Genomic DNA, 17,229 nt, shown 5'->3' with positions numbered 1-17,229 from the left:
CTTGGCATTTATCATCTGCAGTTATATACATATAACACCCGTTCTGACATTAATTCACCATCAGCACATATAATTCACAGCACATTATTTTATTCCTGAAATTATTCCTGTTTAACCCCTTTCTACACCTAGTTTGTAGAAAGGTGGTGTTTGTCCCTCACCTCAGGCTCCTCAAGTGGTGGCGCTTAGCTTGAGCAGGGAGTGTCCGCGGACACAGGCCTGTTGTAAAGAGCCTGTGTCGTGGCAAGATGTTTTAAACATTCTGGTGTAGATTATAGGACAGGTGTGGATTTGTATAAAAGGAGGTCCTTGTAGCCAGCAAACCTGATTCCCTGCTGAACTTACTGAAACTCTGTCCTGGGCTTTTTGGGGTTGGTGGCTTATTTATAGCAAGGAGATGAGAAGGGTAATTAAACCATGTCCTGGAATCTTTAGAATGCCTTTTTCCGTCCAAGCCTTTCCCCTGCGGAGACTGGAATCAACAGCTGAGATGGAGTACAAATGTCCCAGCGACGTCATCAGCCAGAATGACGTCACCGCCGTATGGGAGCAGCCTGTTCTTTCAGCCCTGGTTGTCACCCCACTCAAAACAGCACTGCTCTATCCATTTATGACTTCATGGGTGCTGCAGTGGAGCTAGGAAATGAGTAGAAGATTTGGGTGGAGTGTGTGTGTGTGTGTGTGTTGGAATGACACACACACACAGGGGGTAGAGAGGGGTTGGACAGCAGCTGCAGGCTCCAACAAAACAAGAGCAGTTTGTTTGCACAGAAGAGATGAACCCCCCCAAAACAACAGCAAATGGCTTTTAGCCAATGATGCAATTGTGACCACGAGGATGTTTGGACGCACACGAGTTGTACCCTCCTGTCCTCTTGCCACTTCTCCTGCATCCATTCAGCTGTCTTCCACAATGCTATATTTCCTCCCTTGGAACCAGGCCAGTTACAAAATGTTCACGGACCAACCCTGTTCTTGATGATACTGACAAATCCACACTTTCCCCAAAGGCATCGGTAGGAATCCATATATATGATATTGCCCTTGGTACAGCAAAGAGGCCCTACCTAATACTTGACACTGGGGGCCTTTGCTGTTTTGTAAAACCTGCACCAGCCAGAACATAGGGCCATATTATTTTCCAGATTATCTACTGTATTAATCACACATGACTCAGATACTGCTAGAGGGGATCAATGTACTTGTAAAGGAACACTACTATTTAAACATATACCCTTCTCTGCAAACAGTACTAAAAGCAGCTTATAATAACCTTAATAAAAGCTAATATACTTAACACAACAGCAAGACTTTGAAATCAACGCACTACATAGCAACAAAAAGCTTGGTGAAGATTTTCAATGACTGCTTGAAAATGAGCCTGTTGGATCTCACAAAGTAGATCCACGACCGTGCCAGTGCTGGAAAGGTTTCTATCAGTGTTTAACAGGCACACTGTTGGGTTCTGTTTTTTTCTGTTTAAAACAAGTTTCTAGTCCTTATGGATGGTTAGAAAATATGTGTGCAGTGCTGGGTTATGGTGGCTATTATTATTACCACTAGGGTGACCATATGGATAAGAGGACAGGGCTCCTATACCTTTAACAATTGTATTGAAAAGGGAATTTCAGCAAGTGTCATTTGTATGCATGCAGCACCTGGTGAAATTCCCTCTTCATCACAACAGTTTAACTGCAGGAGCCCTGCCCTCCTTTGTATCTAGTCACTCTACAAAAGAAGGAGGGCTTTTGCAGCTTTAACTGTTGTGATGAAGAGGGAATTTCACCAGGTGCTGCATGCATACAAATGACACTTGCTAAAATTCCCTTCTCTGTACAACTGTTGAAGATAGAGGAGCCCAGCCCTCCTTTTCATATGGTCACCCTACCATTAACAGACCAGTGTATAAACAAGACCAGGTAATTTCCAGCTTGACAAACATCCACAATAATAAAGAATCTAAAAAGGTAATAAGGGGAATAAGGTTAACTCCATTCTTATTATTAAATGTGGGGGAGGGAGGGAGATATATTATATTATAATATATTGCTTTATATTATGTTATAATTTTGTGGTATGTTGAATATATGAAAATCTTTAATAAAAACATTATTTTTTAAAAAAAAATCCACAAAAGCAGTGTGCTAAGAGAAAACCTGGAAAGTTATTTACTGAGAACTTTCACTGGGGCAGCATTTTGTGTGTATGTGTGTGGGAATTAAAATACTCAAACAAGATAATACTTCTCATGCAACAGCAGCACATAATTCTGAAAATACAATCACTTAACAATTATTTATAAAGTAGTTTTAAGGCACAATCCTATGCATGTTTTGACAGTAAAAATGACTGCATAGGATTGCAACCTTAATGTACTATGTGCTTTATAGTGTGTGTCCCCCATACATGTGCATGCATGCACACACACATGCTAGCTAGACTGCCAGAGTCCCACTTCCTAGGATCTGTTTACTCTAACATTTTATGCAGCTTTTGAGTAGAGGAGCTGAAAATATCTTCACTACCATTAAAAAGCTCAAGGAGTTTTCAAAATAAAAAGTTCTGTACTAACAATAAAACATCTGTTCCTGGAGCTTGGCAGCTGGACTACCATACAATGACGTTTGCATTAATTATCCTCTGGGACGGGGAAACAGGAGAACAAACCACAGATTTCTTTGGTACGACTGACAAACCAAATCCTTGTGACAGCTTACTGAGTTGCATCAATTATGCCACAAATTAATTCCTAACATCATTCCAGCTCTAGGATAGCATAACAAAAGCGAGGCAAGCCATGGAACGCTTTTTAAAAGGAATATCTTGCCATCTCCCATTCTGCCACTCTATTTATTTACCCTCATTTACAGACCAAGGGCGGATCTACACAGCGTACTGAAGGCGCTTGCGTGCGCCTGCAGTGCGCCCCAAAAACGATTGTGTAGATCCTGCCCTGGAAGAGGTGGAGGAGGAGGAGGCTGGGGAATCCAGCTGCGTCCTTGCTGCCGCCGCTGCCCACCTCCCCGCCGGCCTCCTTTACTTCGAGGGTAAACCGGAACAAAAGTGTACATGGGATGAACCTCTTTAAATTGTGCTTTATGGTTTTTGTGAACTGCTCAGAGAGCTTCAGCTATTGGGCAGAATAGAAATGTAATCAATCAATCAATCAGGAATTGCAATCCTTTTCCTTACATACTAGCCTAAATATGTGTAGCTTTCAGCAAGCTACTGCCTAACCTCCCCATCTGTTACATGAGGGAAAATAATTACTGGCCTGCCTACCTTGCAGAGTTGTTGTAAGGATTACTGAAAAGCATTTTGTAAGGTTAGGAAAAGCAATATATAAGTATTATTGTTACACATTATCATTTTTTAAAATACTATTTTTATTGATATCATTTTGAGTGACATTTTAGATTTCCATTGCCTTCAAGAATGGTTTCTCTTGCTTTTGTCTATTTTTCCATTTTTCCTTCTGAACTGCATTTCCCCCCAGTTTTTATTCTGTCTCTGCTTGCATCTCGCCTAGCAAGTGGTTATGCTTCCTGAGCGAGGCCCTCCTCCCATGTTGAGAACTATGAATGTAAGGAATTGGAGTAACACAGATTTAGTGTAACACGGAAGCTTGTGACTTGACTATGGAATCAAACATTATATTGCCCAAACTGGATTTATTTATTTATTTATTTATTTATTTTATATACCGCCCCATAGCCAAAGCTCTCTGGGCAGTTTACAAAAGTTTAAAACAGTGAACATTAAAAAGTATACAAAATTTTAAACCATCAAAAATATAAAAACAACAGTATAAAACAATGTATCCATTTAAACAACAACAGTTCTGGGGTCCATTAAAAAACAAACTTAGCATATGTTGTTAAATGATGTTAAATGCCTGGGAGAAGAGAAAAGTCTTGACTTGGCACCAAAAAGATAACAATGTTGGCGCCAGGTGAGCCTCGTCGGAGATCATTCCATAATTGGGGGGCCACCACGGAGAAGGCCCTCTCCCTTGTTGCCATCCTCCGAGCTTCCCTTGGAGTAGGCACCTGGAGAAGGGCCTTAGATGTTGAGCGTAGTGTATGGGTAGGTTCATGTCGGGAGAGGCATTCCATCAGGTATTGTGGTCCCAAGCCATGTAAGGCTTTATAGGTTAAAACCAGCACCCTGGATTGGGCTTGAAAACATATAGGCAGCCAATGCAAGTGGGCCAGAATCGGTGTTATATGTTCAAACCTTTTGGTTCCAGTTATCAATCTGGCTGCTGCATTTTGCACAAGTTGCAGCTTCCGAACCATCTTCAAAGGCTGCCCCACGTAGAGGGCATTGCAGTAATCTAATTTGGAGGTTACCAGAGCATGGACGACTAAAGCTAGGTTATCCCTGTTCAGATAGGGGTGTAGCTGGGCCACCAAACAGAGTTCGTAAAAGGCATTCCATGCCGCCGAGGCCACCTGAGCCTCAAGTGACAGAGATAGTTGAAGGAGAGCCCCCAAGCTATGGACCTGCTCCTTCAGGAGGAGTGCAACCCCATCCAGAACAGGTTGAACACCCACCATCTGGCCAGAAGAACCACCCACCAGCAGCATCTCAGTCTTGTCTGGATTGAGTTTCAGTTTATTAGCCCTCATCCAGTCCATTGTCACAGCCAGGCACCAGTTCAGCACATCCACAGCCTCACCTGATGAAGATGAGAAGGTGAGTTGCGTGTCATCAGAGTACAGATGACAACGCACTCCAAAACTCTGGATGACCGCACCCAACGGTTTCATGTACATGTTAAACAGCATGGGGGACAAGACTGACCCCTGCGGAACCCATACTGGAGAGCCCACGGAGCCGAGCAATGTTCCCCAAGCACCACCTTTTGGAGCCGGCCCACCAAGTAGGAGCGGAACCACTGCAATGCAGCCCCCCCGCCACTCCCAACTCAGCCAGTCATTCCAGAAGGATATCATGGTCGATGGTATCAAAAGCCGCTGAGAGATCAAGGAGAATCTGGATGGCACCCGATGAATTTTACGTGCAGTTATAACCAACAAATGGAATACTGGAGCATGGTTTTCACACTGCAGAGGGATGTTTCTTGAATGCACAATTAAGGCTGACTTCATCTAGCAAACAGCTGTTTAAAATAGAAGGGATAATTACAATGAGGCCAGGATCCAAAAGCCTGGTGCCAAAGGCAGTGGAGAGAGAGCAGCTCTTATAGGCTTCAATCAGCTTTGAATAATCAGGATTCCAGTTCTACGTTCAGAACTACCGCAGGACTTTGCTAATAAAAGGAACAAATATGAGCTTGCAAAAAATGTTTTTATTTAAACTGCAGCTTGTGTTGTTTGTTTGTTTGTTGTTACCACTTGCAGGATCAGGAACTGCAGGCCTAAATCTATCCGCATTGCTTTGTCTGTCCACACGGCATTTCTGTCAATGGGGTGTGCTCTTAGATGTGCATCTGGGTGTACATCTGAAGCATTAATTCAACTGAAAGCAAAGCAGTATGGATGGAGCACTTAGTTGGAACTCAGGTGCACATTTGGACAGAACAGAAAGGTCTTTACTGCTCATCTAAACACCTGCACAGAAGGCGCTAGGTCAGAGCTTTCCAAACTTTTCATGTTGGTGACACACTTTTTAGACATGCATCGTTTCGCGACACTGTAATTCAGTTTTACTAGCAAACCGGAAGTTAAACTAACCCCTTATAAGAGATACGGACACATACATAAATTCTAATAACGAAATGTATGGGGACACAACATATCTCATGAAAACCTTTCATTTATATTTTTAAAAATATATGATTTGCAAGATAATAACATACATTTCCAAGACTTTTCACATTGAACCAATTTTGCTGAGCTGCGATTGAGCGGCGGTTGAGACGGGGTTCTATCAAAAAACTGGACCCATGGAATTTCTCAAATGCGTCACTTCAGGTGCAGCTGTGTCACCGGAAGTGACGCGGAATCAGCTGTTTTGACCCGATTATGCATACTGCGCATGTGCAGTGCCTGTATGATCCCTCGACCGGGGTGTGCATACACGGATACGACGGAAGGGGAATATACTAGTGCACCATACTAATTGGCGCCTTTGCTGCATAAAAATGCATGCAAGTTGGTATTGCTTATTTCACATAGACTCAGAGGTTTCTGGTTACGTTCGCGTGACACACCTACACACTGCAGCTGACACACTAGCGTGTCGCGACACACAGTTTGGAAAGCTCTGCGCTAGGTCAATAGGAAGAGAGTTCCATAGTGCCAGGGACACTGCTCTATTTTTTGCGCGTGTCAGTCCAAGAGGTCTTAACGAGGAATACCCCTGGCATAGATCTTTGTGTACAATATTATATGGATGATGGCAGTTCTTTAGATAGCCTGGTCCTAATCTGTTTAAGGTTTTAAAAGTGAAGGCCAGCACTTTGTTTGGGAACAGAAGGTTATTTGCAGCCAGTGCAGTCATGCATTTTAACTTTTAGGCTGCCCACAACCCCACCTCACCTTCAGCATCCAGGTAGCCACATTTTGTGCCAATTAGAGCTTCTGAACCATATTCAGAGGCAGCCCCACATAAAGCACATTGCAGTAGTCCACTTTGGAGATAAGCAGTAAATGAGTCACCAAGCCCAGGGGAACATGGTCACAGGCAGCACTGTAGCAATTCCTAATCGGTTAGCTACAGATGTCAATATCAAAGCTACTCCTCACCCCACTCAGCGTCTTCCAAATATGGAAATATTCAATTGACACACACACACACACACACACACACACACACACACACACACCATTGATGCCTGAAAAACAGTCAGATAATTTCTGAGATGTTAGAAGCTTCGATTGGGCACATCTCTGCTCTGATATTAATTGATGGGTTTAGAAGCAGCCAATCTCTGCTCTGGAAGAGTGAATGCTCTGCGGATGTTTGTAGTTACCAGATAATTCCAGGGAGGAGAGCACACCCCTGGTTAATTCTACTGGGTCTGTATCATGTTCAGAAGCATACCATGCTTCCCTTCCCACAAATTTAAATAGGAACTTCAATGTATACATTTCACCAAACCTAGAAGCTGAATTTTCACAATTAGATGTCATAACTGTGCCCTGTTTTAATGTCAGCAAATGCACTACTCTTCAGTTATATTATATATAACAGAAAGTTAAATATATTGTATTATGCCACGAAATGTGTATTTGGCAGGCACACTCTAGTATTAGTTCCCATGTCAGACCACACCAGCTACATGTAGAAAGAAAACAGATATTGTAAGTAAGTATAGTGGTTGAGATACGTTCAGAAAACGAGCAGGAACTGTAATAAATTGTGAAACTATCAGCACAGCCTTAAATTGAATATACATTTCACGGCTATAGAGCAAAATTCACATGTTAAATTCTTCCAAAAGGTCCTCTCATACTGAATCTCTCTTTAGAGTCTCCGTAACCTGCACTATTCCATGTTTGTTTGTTTGTTTTAAAAAATGTTGAATCTTTGGAAATCAGGTAGGTAGATTAGAAGAATATTGGGGGACTGGATTTGGGATCCTAGTCTAAGGCTTCAGGCCAAATGTTATTTCTGTCCCTTTAAAGATGGCCTATTTAATACAAATGCTGACGCAAATCCTTAAGGAGCTGAAATTTATCCTTACTTCATATCTAAGTGATCATTCTTGGTGGATGAATAAAATGTGTTTTTTTTATCTTGTTGTTGAAGTTTTTAATTTAGGCGAGGCTCTCTGACTACTACATCTGCAAGAGAATTAGACTCTTGACGGACAATGACGAGTATTATATTTCCCTCCTGCTCCTGCTCCAACCTCAGGGATGACATCATGGACGGATCTGAGGGACAGGGCGGAGATGAGTTTAATAAGATAAGTCCACCGAAGGCGGATTAGAGAAGAGTTCGTAAATTGGAAGCAGGACTTTTTAATCCACAGCAGTTGGGGAGTGAGGAGGAGGGTCGTGGAAGGAAGAATATTTCTCAGACAGCCCAGCTACCGGCCAAGCGTTAAGAAGGGAGAGGCTGCAACTTACATCCACCCATGATGATTTGATTGCTCCCATACTGGTGTCCTGTAGCAGTGCTGAGGCATTGCCTTTCTGCAATTCGCTGGGAGCAGAATTTAAACAGGGATTCCATATAGCACTACATTACATAGCAATGCCTCTCACCATGCCCAAGATTTTCTGATGTCTGGTCATGAGTAAATCCCATTCGGCAAAAGCAACTGCAATTGTGGTGATTTGGGGGTGGTAATAAAACACGTTTGACTCAGCAACCTCTCTAGGATAGACAGGCAAAGCACCATTAAGGCTTTTCAAGATTCCTGTGCCTTTAATTAATCACTTTCCACTTGTGGGTTCAGTCCATTCAATTTCATCCTGTTGATTCTAGCAGGGAGATTAGTGATGAAAGTCTATTTGCCTATGGAATAGCCTCTCTTAATTGCCCCAGTGTCAGTTCCTGTTCCTGTAAGGGGGGTGGGGTGGAAGCATTCATTCAAGCTTTCCTCACATTTTTTCTTTTCATTTTTTAAAAATAATGCTATTTCACTAGATAAAAGAAGAAATGGGGGAAATAATGCAAGAAAACCAGTGATTAAAGCCTCCCTCCGCCCCGCTTTGGGAACAGAAACTGACAGTGGGACAATAATGGAGAGAGCAGGTGCACAGGTCACCTGGCCACAGTCTTTCCTGCTATGGTGAGATGTCGCGCATTTCTATTTAAATTATAATAAGTAATTCTATTTTTTGCATCTGTACATATAAATGAGCACATTCAGATTTTATGTAAATCAGTGTTCTTCTTATTGGGGGTGATGCATAAGTGGCCACTTGTATTCTTAAAGAGTGAAGCATCCCTGTTGACTGCCCAAACTCTTAGTGGTGAACTGCCAGGACTTTGAAACCAGCATTGCTCCTTAAAGGCTTGTGCTCTCCCAGTGGTGGTCTCCTGGTTAGGATTTTTTTCTTCCAAGCCAAGCATTCACATGTGAGTGATGGAGGAGAGAATTCAGGCTCTATGGCTTTAAGGTACCACCCTGCGGGTCAGGCATTAGATCATCTTCTTCAGGATTGCTCTCTCCTGGACTGGGTCTTATTCAGATCTGCTTGGAAAAAAAGGGTTCTGCCTGAGCCACATCTATATATACCTGCTCTGCCTTGGAGTCACTGGCCAAGTGTCGGAGGCCTGGATTATGCCAGGCTCTCAATCATAGACTACTAGACATTCCCTTAGTGGAAATGCTGCAGGAGAACTCTTTCTCCCTGTAAACTGAACGTGCAAAGCAACCCATTTCACAGTGGGGGTAAGGTTTGGCAAATGCTTTATTTGTTCTCCATGTTTGTTTCTAGCTCAGTGATTTTAAAAGGGCCAAGGGATGGGGTGGGCGTGAATGGAGGAGAAGAGAGGTAGCAAACAATCAGGGCGTGTCTGTGCAACCGCAGTGCACAGGACTCCCAGTTCTTGTCCCAGGCTGAATGCTGAGCTTGGGAACAAGAGCAGGAGGGAAGAAAAGGCAGCTCAAACGGTGCAGAAGGAAGATTAAATACGCAGAAGGCTTTTCTTTTCTTTTTAATCAAACAAAAAACCTTGCAAGTGTACACAAGTGGTTGGTTGGCATCTGATCTCACAATGCTGCTCTGCCAAAACGTCAGGGTTGAAAAGTTGAGCAAATAGGGTCCTGCAAGCCGTGGAATGGCCAGATTTTGATTTATGCAAGAGCTGCATTGCTCTCACTTGAACTAGGTTTGCCGAGTGTTTTTACCGGCTCTGCTCCCGGACCTTTAACAGCATCCTGTCACATAGCCATTGCCCACCACTTATCTCCTTGCTTGAAAAAGCTTCACCCACTTAAAGGGAGGGTCTGTGGCTCAGAGCCAGAGCATCCGCTTTGCATACAGAAAGTCCCCGGTTCAATCCCTGGTATCGCTAGGTAGGGCAGGAAAAACCCAAGGGAACTGCTGCCAGTCAGTATTGGCAATACTGGGCTAGATGGACTGGGCAGCCTCCAATCTTCCTATGTTCTGCATGCCATGCTGTGGTTAAAGGCAAAGGAGTAATGGAACAGGCAGCTGGGGCAGGGAATGGAACCCTGTGGCAACTTTAATTTGAACTGGTCATCTAAGCCCAAGCCATGGTGCAGCTAGGTAAGTGAGGCAGGTGGCTACCAGGAGGAGGGCCTTTTCTGCTGTGGCACCCCGGCTGTGGAATGAGCTCCCTAAGGAGGTTTGCTTGGCACCTACATTATATGCTTTTAGATGCCAGGTGAAGACCTTTTTATTCTCCCAGCATTTTAACAATCTATAAATCAATTTTAACTTGGTGTTTTAAATTTGTAGTTTTGCATTGCTGCTGTTTTTATCTGGTTGAGCTTTTATATCGTATTTTATATTATGGTTTTATACTGTTGTTTTATACTTTGAACGTTTTAATTTTTGTGAACCGCCCAGAGAGCTCTGACTATTGGGCAGTATAGAAATGTAATAAATAAATAAATAAATAGACCCTGGATGCAATGGTCTTATAGACCAGCACCCCCACCCCCTTTGTATGGCCACCTGTATCACTTCAGTTATGAAGCACAACACTAACATTTTTCTTCTTTCCTTCCCCAAAGCCATCAGGCCATTCTTGTTGTGCTATACTTTACAACTGCTTCTACAGTTCTGACTTCTTCTTTTTTTTATTAAAGAAATAAATTCCTATTTGCTCACTCTGATAAAAAAAGGAAACATTTTAAACTCACTTAAATCATAGCAACATCATGGCTCCAAGAAGAAGAAAAAAAAAGGAGTTTGCACCTGGTGATCATGCCACAGTTACTTGGGAATGAGCACCATTTTGTTGTGCGAAAGGATCATTTATCTATTTTTAAAGTAAAAATAGTAAAATGAGCAGCTGTAACCATGAAGGTGCTTTGTTTTGTTTTGTTTTTACAATAAGGAGCAGTGTCTGTCCCAGAGGTCTCCTGGTTTGCCACTCTCCGGATAGTCATGGCAGGAGGTCTGGACTTTGGCCCTGAGGTCCGGACTTTGGCCCTGAGGTCCAGCCCTAACTACACCACTGAGATGTCCTTCTTGGACCCTGAAGATTGTTCCAACAATTGGTCCGCAAATAATACTCCCTTTGGGGCAAGGTGCTTGAGTGAGTGGTATCCAATTGGTCCCTACTTTTTATCATTTATTGCCATTATGTGCTGCTGCTGTTGTTGTTGTTGTTGTGTAAAGACCAACCTTGCCCTCTGCTGGATATATAAAATAACAAACAAGAAATGTGTGGAATGTATCAGAACTTTGACATAGGGCTTCATCACACTTAATTTCCCCCCTTCTTTGCCTCCGGTTTTTTTTACCTCCAATGCATAAGTGCATCAAGCTTATGGTCCACTCCACTCCACCCCGCCCCTTCCCTTTCTCCCTCCAGTTCATTGGTTGCTCCTTCCCCCTTTTATCAATACATATACAAGCAGGTCCTGTCAGATGAGTACTTCAGCCAGATCGCCTTTCTGCACGGCAAAAATGGAACGACCCTTTAGTCTGGCTCTTTGGGGACATTGAGGGAGTAAAATTCTGTTTCTGTGATTTTAAAAAAATGCTTTTGAGCCTGGGATGCAAGGTTTGGGTTTTATACTGAGGCTTGGAGCCAGCTGCTGGGAGAGATTGCTTTTCCCTGCTAGGACCATTCAAGCCAACAACCAGACTCCTGTCACAGCACCACCACCCCCAACAAAGGAAAATGTGAGAGTACAGCACAACACAGAGGCTTACGGGTGCATTAAATGCACTTAGGGAAAATAATCCAGACTTTAAGAGTTCTAGGAAAAGACAGAAAAGGCTGGGGAAGAGGCGGGGTATTAGCTGGACAGGCACGGCATCATGTGTGTACCGTGCTGCAAATGTGCACACTAGGCATGGCGAGAGTGCACTAAATTGCTGGTGTGATGGAGCTCATGGATTCATTTAGAATCTAAAATACTGTATTTTGTAATATACTGTATTTTGTAATTGTGGTTTTAACATGTTGGTTGTTTTATTATGGTTTTAACTTTTGTGAACCGCCCAGAGAGCTTCGACTATTGGGCGGTATAAAAATGTAATAAATAAATAAATAAATAAATAAAATAAAATCAAGGTAATCTCAAGTAGAGGAAAACACAAAATGTGGTTTCTATTATCAATGTGTTAAGAGTAGAAGATTCAAAGATAAACACTTCAGCCTAGAATGGTCTTTCCTGGGCGGAAAAAAAAAAGAGAGAGAGAGAGATGTACGTTGAAAGCTATACACGCTCTTTTTGCTACATTCAAGCCTGCAGGAATCTCAGTCTGACATGCTCCCCCTACCCTTTCTCTTTAGTGTACCAGAGGAGAAGACCAACAGTGTCTACTTCTTTTTTCAAATTAACCACAGGTCCCTGTCATGTCTGAACTCATGGAACTGTGGTTTGTTTAAATTATGGTTCCAGAACAAACTAGGATCTAAAATCATGGTTTGATCTTGGCTTATTTTAACTATAGTTTAACCAAATAAGACAAGTCCACACATCACAGAGAGCTGTGGCTGATTTGAAATCCAAAGTGGAAGTTTCCAATCTCCTCCTCTAACATACCAAAGATGAGGAGAAGGGAGGGGGGATGTATGAGCCCAAGGTTTGTTCATGTAGTGATGGGAAACCTTATGTACGAACTGAGGCAATGAGTTGTTTGAAGTGTAGAGATGCTCTGCTTCTTTGTACGTAGTCTGGTGGACTACCTCCATGACTAGTTGTCCAAATTGAGAGACTGCAGCAGACCTTGGCGCTTTATAGCAGTAGCATGGACATTTTGGAGTGCCTGATACCAGCGCACATGGCATATGCCTAACGTGACTCTATAGTTAGTCCAGTCCTGATAGTAGTTTTACAATAAACCCAGGATACCAGAAATAAGAGCCTACTAGTTTTTATTCATCTTGCTGTTGCAGAAAAGTCTTGCAGGAATCTGTGACAATTGTGAATCTGTGACAACTTACCAGCAACAATGTAGCAATCTTCTATGACATGTATAATTAGCAGTGTAGTTGCCACTGTTCTATGGTTTGCTCTCATGTTGGATTACTAACGTAGGAAGTTCTGCAGACTTAATACCACAATACATTTCCAGTGAGGGAGGAAGCAGCAGCCAGGCACCTCTCCATCGTGCCTGGGTCCAGCTCCAGCTGAGAGCTCCCTCCCTCCTGCTACTAACTGTCTCTGCAGAGGCCATCAGGGAGGGAGGAAGCAACAGCCAGGTACCTCTCCATCATGCCTGGGTCCAGCTCCAGCTGAGAGCCCCCTCCCTCCTGCTGCCAACTTTCAACTTTCAACTGTCACTGCTGAACTTTGAAACTAAGAATGTGGTGCCTGAATTTGCTTTTCTTCCCCCCCCCTCCTCCCTCCAAATCCCCTTTCCTTCTGTGTCATGTCTTTTAGATTGTAAGCCTGTGGGCAGGGACTGTCAAGAAATATTTTTGTACGCTGCCATGAGAGCCTTTTTTGGCTGAAATAAATAATAAATAAATTTGTCTGTCTTCTGGCTTCACGGGTGTGTGTGTGTGTTTTAATACAACAGACTAACCTGGCTGCACTAGTGGAATCTGAAGTTCTTCATCATGTGGATCAATTGGGTATGCCCCACACCACTCTCACGTTTCAGCTGGGGCTGAAGACACAGGAGGTGTCCAAGATATCTAGGATGAACAGAGGATTGTTGCAGACATTGAAATCCTTTTCCTCATTTAAATCTCCCTCCCCAATTCTGCTTGTTTTGAGAAGCTATCCAATTAGTAGGAGGAGCAGCTGACACCCTCTTGACCTCCAGGGCCCATCAGGCCGATTATGTAAGAGCTAAGATTAGCGATTTGAAAAGCGGTATGAAAGCATGCAATACAAGATTTTCCATCTAGGGAGGTTGTCTTTTAGCCTCTTGCCTCTGGCTGCAGCTGGAACCCACTGAAATTTGTTGCTGCAAAATTTGATGGAGGATGTTTGATGGTGACAACGTGGACATTTGGCAAATGTTTCATATTCAGTGTCATCATATGACAATCAGTGGTTTTGCATTGCAGCCAACACTTGATAGTAGCAGTCAGTGCTTGACAGTAAATGATACATGGCAGTCAGTATTTAATCAGCATCATGACAGGCAACGTGGCACACAACATGCTTCTGAAGTGCAGAACAAAAGCAGAGAGTTCCTGTTCAGGGGTGATGGAGGACTGATCTCCAACATGAAAGAACTGGGCATGTTTAGCCTGGAGAACAGAAGACTGAGGGGAGACATGAGAGCACTCTTCAAATACTTCAAAGGTTGTCACACAGAGGAGGGCCAGGATCTCTTCTCGATCCTCCCAGAGTGCAGGGCACGGAATAAGGGGCTCAAGTGACAGGAAGCCAGATTCCAGCTGGACATCAGGAAAAACTTCCTGACTGTTAGAGCAGTACGACAATGGAATCAGTTACCTAGGGAGGTGGTGGGCTCTCCCACACTAGAGGCCTTCAAGAGGCAGCTGGACAACCATCTGTCAGGGATGCTTTAGGGTGGATTCCTGCACTGAGCAGGGGGTTGGACTCGATGGCCTTGTAGGCCCCTTTCAACTCTGCTATTCTATGATTCTATGATTCTATGATCATGTTGCACTTTGGGTTTTTTGAGTACTTCTGAGGCAGTACATGAAGTCAAAGATGAGGGGGAAAATACAAGGATGCCCAATTCATGAAAGTCAAAATTCTGTACTTTGGGTAGTGGTTGGGTCAAGGGGCAGGCCCCCACTGGACAGGGACCAAGGAGCAGAGCCCACAGAAAACACTCGGTTCATCCTGGGCTCTCAGGCTTGCAGGATCTACTTCCTTTTTTTTTTTTTTACTAGAACTCTGCAGCCCACCAACCAGAGCCTAGGTGCAAAATAGAGATGAGAGTGGGCAGACATATACTATGAATGAAGGAATGGGGTGCATCTGGGCACATGTCCAGTACATCCTGATCCCAAGAATTTGTGATCAGTAACAAAACAAAGCTCAGTAATCCTTTCAAATGAAAATCCATTCCTGGGTCTCCCCAAAATGTTCTTTATTCAGTATGCAATTTTCAGTGGGAGGTTGTAGAGCTTTTTAGTTGTTGCTATTCTTAGAGAATTGGGATTCCAAAACTCTTGTTGATCTGTTGCCAATCACCCAGAGATGTACCAGTAGATCAGGATCTACCTTCTGCCCACCCCTGATCTAAGGTGTACAATGTGTCCCCTGTCACCATCCCGTGCCCAATCCACACATCATACCAGGCCAGCACAGATTTAGCTAGCACAGTCTAATGGAATTGGCGGTGGCACAGTGCCCTGCTGGATGCTACCCATTGATTTATATGTACAGATTACAATTTAGAAATAATTACTGAAATTTAAATAGAAATACATCTCACCACAGTGGGAAGACAGTGATCAGGTGACTTCCTGTGTACATTTCTCAGTCTGTCATCCAGGTGTTAACTGTTAACGGGCAACTTCAAGCCCCTTGCATTCATTTCCAATGGTCCTTGATCTTTAAACTGGACAGCACTTCAAATAGAAGACATGCTCAAATAGGGGACTGTTCCCTGTAAAGTAGAACACATACCCCCCCCCCAAAAAAATACCAATGGGTGTTACCAAACCATGCCTTCCCAGGAACCTGCTGATGAAAAAGTGTGTCATGACATCATACATTTATTTATTTATTTATTTATTACATTTCTATACCGCCCAATAGCCGGAGCTCTCTAGCTTCTTAAAGGCACAGGAGACCTAGCTGTGACTTAGATTTTGTTTGGTTGTTTGTTTGTTTGTTTGTTTGCCAGGCTCTTTTGCATGATTTGGGAGTGGGAGTGGTGAAGCTTTAATTATAATTAATCCCCAAATTAAAGGGAAATCTTTGTCTGCTTTATTTCTGCTCTGGATGAGTGGGTTTCCCCTTTTCCTGTTCATTCACAGTGCCCAGCATTGCTCTCCTCCTGAATTCCAATTTAGCTAGGAGAATGTCTGAGACTGGAAGTAATTCCAATATTACAGCACATACAGTTTGCCACAGCTTTCATTTTCTTTAGTTCTCTTGATGTGCCCGCCTGCCCTGCATCACCAATACACACATGTGCATGAATAAAACCCTGAAAAATCAAGATTCTTTTATGGTGGTGGTGTACGAATGAGCTGGAGGACATGGATGCATCAGTATGCAAAAAGAAACTCGATACAATGGTATGTACATGCTTTTTGTGCTGCGTTATTGGTGCAAATGTGCATGCCTGACCTCTGTGAAACAACAACATGCAAAGAATCTTGGTATAGCAGTATGCATGATCACGTCTTGATTATTGCTTCTTCTTCTTCTTCTTCTTCCAGTGTTTTATCCATGCAATTTATCCATTTTGGTAAAAGACAGCAAAATGCAAACAAAAAACCTTGATGCAATCATACATACAATCACACCATCATTCCTGTTTTTATTTTATTAACATGCATGTCTATTTGCATAGAGGAGCGGGGGTGGGGGAACATGAATGAACTCTGAAAGCCACAATAAACTGTGTATTCAGTGTGCTTTGTACAAAAATTGGAAATAAATGCAATAATGGGGGATTCCTAATGCATAGTATTCCAGAACTGAAAGCTCCATGAGAAATTTGATTAAGAGGATTTTGGAAGCATTCCTCAATGCTATCTCCTAGAGACTCATTAAAGGCACAGGAGTGAGCCAAGGAAAAAGTTGGCAACCTAGCTTGTGAACAAAAGTGAAGGTACAGGAATTTGAGATTGTATAAACAAGGCCTCTGCATGAAAGAAAAATAACTAGCAAGATTTCTCTTCCAAAGCATTGCAGCTTTTATGGGCACTGATTGCCCAAGAATTACCTCTTGCCCCAGTACTGACTCGGCAGAATTCCTTTTCACTTTTGCAATTTCTCTTGCAGACTATCCGAGGTCAGAGTCCAGGAGCAGGTGAAATTTTAGAGAATGAATTGACAGCTCAACAGAATACCAAGGTGCAAGCAAGGCAGAGAAGAAAGACTTTACATATGAAAGAGGTGGGAGCAGCAGAGAGCCCTTGGGTGCTGCAGGTGGGTAGGGGAAGGCCGCACCTCTGTTGCATCTTCTGCCCTGAAGGTGCTCAGGCTCAGACCACAGCACAGTGCTGTTCTCATGGGCACACTGCACGCGCATGGCAAGGGGGTGGGGT

The sequence above is a fragment of the Elgaria multicarinata genome, chromosome 1 (genome assembly GCF_023053635.1).
Source record: "Elgaria multicarinata webbii isolate HBS135686 ecotype San Diego chromosome 1, rElgMul1.1.pri, whole genome shotgun sequence".
NCBI classification, from domain to species: Eukaryota; Metazoa; Chordata; class Lepidosauria; order Squamata; family Anguidae; genus Elgaria; species Elgaria multicarinata.
The sequence above is the reverse complement of the archived record's forward strand: the minus strand, read 5'-3'. Positions refer to the sequence as shown.